This window comes from Aegilops tauschii, chromosome 7 (assembly GCF_002575655.3).
Source record: "Aegilops tauschii subsp. strangulata cultivar AL8/78 chromosome 7, Aet v6.0, whole genome shotgun sequence".
NCBI lineage: Eukaryota > Viridiplantae > Streptophyta > Magnoliopsida > Poales > Poaceae > Aegilops > Aegilops tauschii.
Window position 1 is genome coordinate 104,194,315 of NC_053041.3, and position 7,373 is coordinate 104,201,687.

Genomic DNA, 7,373 nt, shown 5'->3' on the forward strand with positions numbered 1-7,373 from the left:
CAAACATGCCGTCGATGGAAACATGATGGCATGATATAATTCACGGATAGAATGACATAATTCAAAATATGATGACTATGTGAACAGGATGAGATGATATAACTATATTATGTCTTTAGAAAATGGGTTGGCATGCCATAATTCAGATACATGCTGTCTATGTAAACATCATGGCATGATATAATTCAAATATATGATTTATATACTAAGGAAGTGAGCAGAGGGCAATCACATATATGATGTGTCAACTAAGGAGATGGCATTCAATATCGTGTATATGATGTAAAAACTAAGCATTGCAATACAACATATGCATGATATGAGTAATATAACCCTGCCAAGTTTGAGCATACACCTCAGGGGGATAATAGAACTGGTCATCTGCCTCTGAATCCTCCTCTGAAGAGCTATCTGTAACCAGCAAGATATCTGCTTCACCAGGTAGCATTGTCTACTCTGAAGACCTTGTTTTCACTCTAGATTTCTCCATCACCAATTCAAATGACTGATGCACAGGAAGAGCAGTTGAATATACAAACATTGTCGACAAAAGCAATGAGAAATACAAAAAAAGGACGACATGATATAATTCACATATATGACGCTTGGCTAAACAGCATGGCATTGCATAATTCAAATATATAATGCCTTGCAACAAGATAGCATTGCATAATTCACATATATAATGTCTTGCAACAAGATGGCATTGCATAATTCACATATATGGTAATTAGACACTAAACAGGTGGCATTCACACAAAGCATGTCTAAACTAAGCAAATGGCATAGCAATGCAAGATACCATACACACGATATGAGCAACATAACCCTGCCAAGTTAGAGCATGCACCTCGGGGGGGGGGGATAGGACTGGTCATCTGTCTCTGAATCCTCCTCTGAGGAGCTATCTGTAACCAGCAAGACATGCGCTTCGTCAGATAGCATTGTCTGCTCTGAAGACCTTGTTTCCACTCCAGATTTTTCCATGACCGTGCCGAATGGCTAATGCACAGGAAGAGTAATTGAATGTACTAAAATTGTTGACAAATTTAACATGTAATAAAAAAAATGATGTCATGATATAATTCACATATAAGATGACTGGCTAACCAGGGTGGCATTGCAAAATTCACATATATGATGCCTGGCTAAACAAGATGGCATTGCATGATTCACATATACGATAAAGAAACTAAGCAAATGGCATTGACATAAAGCATGTCTAAACTAAGAAGATGACATCTTTGATGTATACAGTAAGCAATGCAAGGCACCATATGCATGATATTACCAACATCAGCATGCCAAGTTAGAGCGAAGACCTCATGGGGTAAATAGGAGTGGTCTTCTGCTTCTGAATCCCCCTCAGAACAGTTATCTTCCTCTTGATTACGATCCGAAATGGGTGGAGGGGGGGCTGCCTTTGCGCCCACCATGGAGTGACGTCTGCATGAAATTTTATTGCCACGCAAGGCTCGTCTCTTTTGCTCTACATGTTCAGTTCCATTGTGTACAATAATTGACATGCATAGGAATAAAACATAGTGAGATTATGTAAGGAGTGCATGCACAAATCCAGAGTGATGGTAGCAAACCGTGGATAGACCAAAAACAAATGATAACAGGCAGATAATAGCTTTAGTTAAAAATTACAGATAATGGCTCCTTTAATGTTTGTTTGCACCCAACATTAAACTCATAGTAGACACCCGAGATTAACCAGATAGTAGACAGATAGTACTGATTGCTGCCCCAATATGTACCCCACAACCATTTAAAAACTCAAGTTTCAGCATAAGTTTCACTGCAAAAAAATACACTTCCGTGATGATACGTGTTTGTCACAGTAGGTCATGTTTTCTGTCATGCATGTACATCCATGAAAAATTTATGACACAATCAAGATAGTCATACCTGTGCTGTCGTAGAAGTGTTCCATGACATTACCAAAATTATCATCACGGAAGTGTCCACTTCCATGACGATAAATCGCGTGTCACAGAAGTGCTTTCGTCAAGGGTGACCGACACATGGCATCCACCGTAACGGAACGCCGTTAAGCTATCGGGTCCGGTTTTGGATCCGATAACCCGTTAACAGCCCCGACCAATGGGGATTTTCCACGTCTAAAATCATCATTGGCTGGAGGAAACACGTGTCAGCTCCGTGTTGGCACAGGTGTCACTCATCCAATGGGCGAGATGCGCCTATGATATGTTAACACGTGGACCGGCCCAAAAGTGGCCCATAAAGTTTAAATGGGCCGGCCCAACTAAAGGCCCACAAGATTTTGCGGACCATAATGGGCCGACCCAGCTAAAGGCCCACAAGATTTTGCGGGCCATAATGGGCCGGCCCAGGTAAAGGCCCACAAGATTTTTGCAGGCCATAATGGGCCGGCCCAGGTGAAGGCCCACAAGATTTTTGTGGACCATAATGGGCCGGCCCAGCTAAAGGCCCACGAGATTTCGCCAACATTAATGGGCCGGCCCAGCTGTAGGCCCACAAGATTTTGAGGACCCTAGTAGGCCGGCCCATTAACTGGCTGCCATGTTTTGGGCCAAATGCCGGCCCATATTTGATCCGGTCCATTAATGGCCTGCCACGTTCCGGGCCTAATAATGCCCATATGAGATCCGGCCCGTTAAAAGCCTACCACGTTCTGGGCCAAATTACGGCCCAGATCAGGTCCGGCCCTTTAAGAGGATTGGGCTAAATTATGGCCCATATCAGATTCGGCCCGTCAACTGGACCCTATGCTTTTGGGCCCACTTGCTAAAGGCCCATTTAGTAATTCGGCCTGATATTAGTTTCGGCCTGTTAAGGGCCCGTTTAACATTTCGGCTCTATATTAATTTCGGCCTGTTAAGAGCCTGTCATATAGTTGGGCCTAACTACGGCCCGGTTTGCATCCGGCCCGCTCGCAGCCGATAATCTAATTGGGCCAAACAAGGGCCGATGCAATTTTGTCCTGTTATAAGCCCATGATTTATGGGCCAGGGTCTATTTCGCCCTGCTGCCAGCCCGTGAGCTGTTCGACACGTTTCAGGCCCAACCTACTTTTCAGCCTCCTAACGGCCCATTGAGATTTCTTGGGAAAATAGGGCCGGCGGTTTACTCGGCCTATTAAAGGCCCGAATCTACTAGTGGGCCAGTTTACATTTAGGCCTGTTAACGGACCAAGATGACGGGGCCCATGATGCGGATCATACATGGTGATTTGCATGACGGCCTGATTATGTACAGTAATTTTACGGTTTGGCCGGTTTACTGCGAAGACAGGATATATATACAGTAAAATAACTGCAGCATCGTGAATAAGAAAAAAACCTAGACTATACAATAAAAAAATTACGGCATATTACATCCACTGGGCATCAAAGTTCACCACTATGATAATAAAGCACAAGCAGACAACAGATTACATACACTGGGCATCAAAGATCGCCACCAATGCAACTAAACACGCTGACAAAATAATATACAAAACCAACAGCACTTCAATAGAGTTCAAGAAAGGTTAGCCCTGCTCGGGAGCTGCACCGCAAGCAGCTGAGCAAGCTGGTGAGACTGCACTTGTTTGACACTTATATCCTCCTCACTCTGAAAGATAAACAAGCAGACAGATGACAGGTTTTGCACATATAAGTATCAGTGCTGACAATTCATCACATTTCTTACTGACGAATAAAGTGACATAGTTTAAAATAGCATTAACACAATATGGTATTGTTCAGGTCAAGACATGGCAGGAAATGACATTGTGAAGGAGTTGGCAGCTTCACGACACCACTGGATTACAGATCAAGAACTCATAAGTATCAATGGTTAGTGTGCTGTCAATTTATCCCATTTCAGATTGCCAAAATAAGATCACTTGCTCTGTATAGTTTAATTTACATGGTATGAAGAAGGAACTTGGTTGTACAACTGAAAACTTAAATTGAGAAGGACAAACTTTTGTTTATGAACTGGAGTACATAATAAACTTTAAACATGCAATTCGATGCAAACGCCAAAAATAAACAGCTGTTACAGTCATGCCTAACCAAATATACACAACAAAGTTTGAAGGCTTGAGAAGGACAAACTTACATTATTGGTGAAGGCAGGCTCTATAAAGCCCTTGTCCATGCTGATGGGGGGGGGGCAATTCAAGAAGTTTACCACAAAATCTTCTTCATAAGCATTGCCTTTATTCTACATTTTGTTAAGAGTAAATATAGATGTGACAATATAATAAGAAATGGAGAATATTTAAGTTAAGATGAAGAGTGATGCTACATGACAAAGTAGCTATAAATGTAAGTACAGCGATACAGGCAAAAGGTACAGCCAAGAGCAATGCAGAGCTAAACTTCTTCAGTACCATCAGTGTTATCCAACCTTATGGTAAGAGTAAATATAGATCTTATGTGTAGAAAATGGAGGGCAAAGGAAAATAAGCTGTAGAGTGATGGTACATGAACAACTACCTGTCAATATAAGTACACAGATAAAGGACAGCAGGTACTTACAAGAACAATGCAGAGCTAAAAAATTCATTGGCATTGGATATATTCTACACTAATGTAACCATTCATACAGATCAGATAATTTGGAGCGAACAATTGATAAGCAAGCTATCATGCATACTGCTGTCACATAATGAACCAGGTATGTATGCAAGTACAGTGATACAGGACAACAGGTACTAACAAGAGCAAAGCAGCGGGCAGCATATTTGCGATATCCTGTCGTTCTTTTCAAACCGGAATTCTTTTTCGAGCAGATTTCCTGCAAAAAAGATCCGTAAGGCACATGCGGAAAAGTAGAAGTTCAAATTGTCATGCGATATCATAGACAGTACCTCATCCTCGGAACGAGACCAGTGCATAACAAGGTTTTTCCACTCAATGTCTTCTAAATTTAGCACACGAGACTTCACCAGAAATTCGTTTATAGACTTGCCATCAAAGTATGATTTCCTCAGGTAACACCAATACTGCTGCAATGCTTCCTTGAAAAGCGCAAGCAAGCTTTGCTCGTCATGACTATCCAGATTGACCCTCGCCTACTTACAACAATGTAATGTAAATCATTGATGTGTTCAATCAGCAGAAAACAGGAAAATAGTCACCATGAATAATAGCACTTACACGTAAGTGGGACATGAAGATGTGAAAATGGTGTTTGTCTTCACTATAATCTTCCCATGATGGGAATATATGCACGTAGTCCCTAACAACATTGAAAGCATTGTCTTTTAAACTGGGAATAACTGGAATGGGGTTCCAATCTACAGGAATTGGCCGTCTCTGCAGTTGGGATAGGTCTTCGGCCGGTGGACTTGCTGTACTTTTTGCTGGAGTGGGATTTTTCTGTGGTACGGCTGGTGCTATGGCAACTGAAATCGGCATACCTTTTGCTGGAGTGCAGGTCCTGTGTGGTGCGGCTAGTGGTGTGGCTAGTGAAGTATGGGTACAGTCTGCTGGAGTCGGTCCTACGTTTTGTGTCACTGGTTGTACAACCAATATAAGTGGGGTGCTGTCTGATTTCTCCAGCACAACCACGTTTTTCAAGGACTTTGCTGATGCTCCTTCAGGTTCGGCAATCACCCTCTTCCTTTTTGATGTCTAATGCACAAGAACAACATTTGAGTGGAAAAACATGGTATGATGACAGATGGAATATGTATTGATAATGGATGGGCATGGCATCTCGACATATATGATGAGTAAACTAAGAAGATGGCGGTGCAACAAAGTAGAAGACATGCAAGACAACATATGCAAGAAAACCTTGCCAAATTAGAACAGGCACCTTGATGGGTGAACAGGACAGGCCATCTGCCTTTGACTCCTCGAGGTTAGAATAGTCATTAGGATCATATTCTGAACAAGAATCAACAGGTGGGGAGCGTATGAGTTCAATTGCATCCAGAATGGCACTCAATGCCTTGGTGCCAATTTTGTAAGTCATTGCAGTGTTTAGATTCAAGAGTGGACTGCTGCTAGTGCGACACAAAGCAGCTACATAGATCATAGTGTAGATATAACGGGAAAACCGTAAGCATCAGAGTAAAATCAGCAAAGTGGAACTTGCTGGAATATATGTGCTAGTATTGCCGGTACGGCTAGAAAGGCTTCGGATACCAACTCTCTTCAACTGAAGGTGCGGTACTGTTAATATCAGTGTAACTCTCAAAGGCGACACAGCTCCCCGCATTTCCTTGCTATTCTTATAGGATTCAAGTGGGCAGGCCACTACAAATCCTATTCCCATGTTTACAAAATCCTACGAATCAAAGAGGCCCGAAGAGTTCAAAGTGTCCATACCAACCGACCGTATAGACCTCTACACTGCAAATGTCCCTGCTCATCTTCACTGCAAGGAACATACTGTACTACTATCATACTCCCTCCGTTCCAAAATATAAGTCTTGGTAGAGATTTCCACTATGGATCACATACAGATGTATCCAGATACATTTTAGAGTGTAGATTCACTCATTTTGCTCCATATGTAGTCCATGGTGGAATCTATACAAAGACTTGTATTTAGGTACGGAGAGAGTACATATTAAAGAAGAACGGAAGAGGAACATGCTAAAGAAGAGCAAGCAAATTTTGGATAATAAAATGTTCGTTGCGCAGTGCCCACACATGATGAACCAGAGCGCATTAAGAAAGCAACTCCCTGCTGTCTCTCTATATGTGGTGCACGTGCTTTTTTGAAAGTAAAGTAGGAACATTAGCTGACCAATTAAATGTTATCTATTTTAGTAATATTAGCATCATATCAGATTCGTACTTGAGCAACAAGTTTGGAATTATGAGTGGCACGTTGTTTAGCTTGATGGATTCAGGAGCAGTGCTAAGCAGGTACGATGATGGTACTGAATATAAAGGCATGTCTGCATGCAAGTCGCGTGACTTTTGTCATTTGGGTCAGTCGACCATTTCAGGCGGTTGGATGAAGATCCTACGTCTCCTAACCCTTCTTCTTCCTCGTCTCTGATTCTTCCCATACAGAACACCGCACGGGCCGCCGGCCGGACCACCGGCCCCGACCGCCTGTGTTCCTCCGCCACCCCCACCCCCCACCCCCGCCCCCACCCACGTCGAGTTTTCTTCGTTCGGTGAGGCCCCACCACCGCCCCCACAACCAAAGTCCCCACCCGAGCCCCTTCGTTCGCACCGGCGAACTCCGGCGAGCTCTGAAAAATCGACTGACCCAATTTTGAAATTTAGTCTACTTTGATTTAACTAGTGTGCAATATAAAAGGGGAAAACCATACGCATTGGGAGTATAGTGTTGAGCGTGCCATGGCGGATCTGAAGGTGCAAACCGGACAAAGGCAACTTCGCAACCAATGTTTGCTCTCAACTAGC

General features: G+C 42.9%; 1 long non-coding RNA gene across 1 annotated transcript; it reads right to left on the reverse strand.

The window, feature by feature from the left end:
• Positions 1-4,680: 4,680 nt before the first annotated feature.
• LOC141028141 (uncharacterized) lies at positions 4,681-4,883 on the reverse strand. Its single transcript, XR_012190424.1, has 2 exons — positions 4,850-4,883; positions 4,681-4,776 (listed from the first exon to the last, which is right to left on the reverse strand). It is a non-coding gene; the product is annotated as an uncharacterized lncRNA (long non-coding RNA).
• Between the last annotated feature and the right edge of the window lie 2,490 nt (positions 4,884-7,373).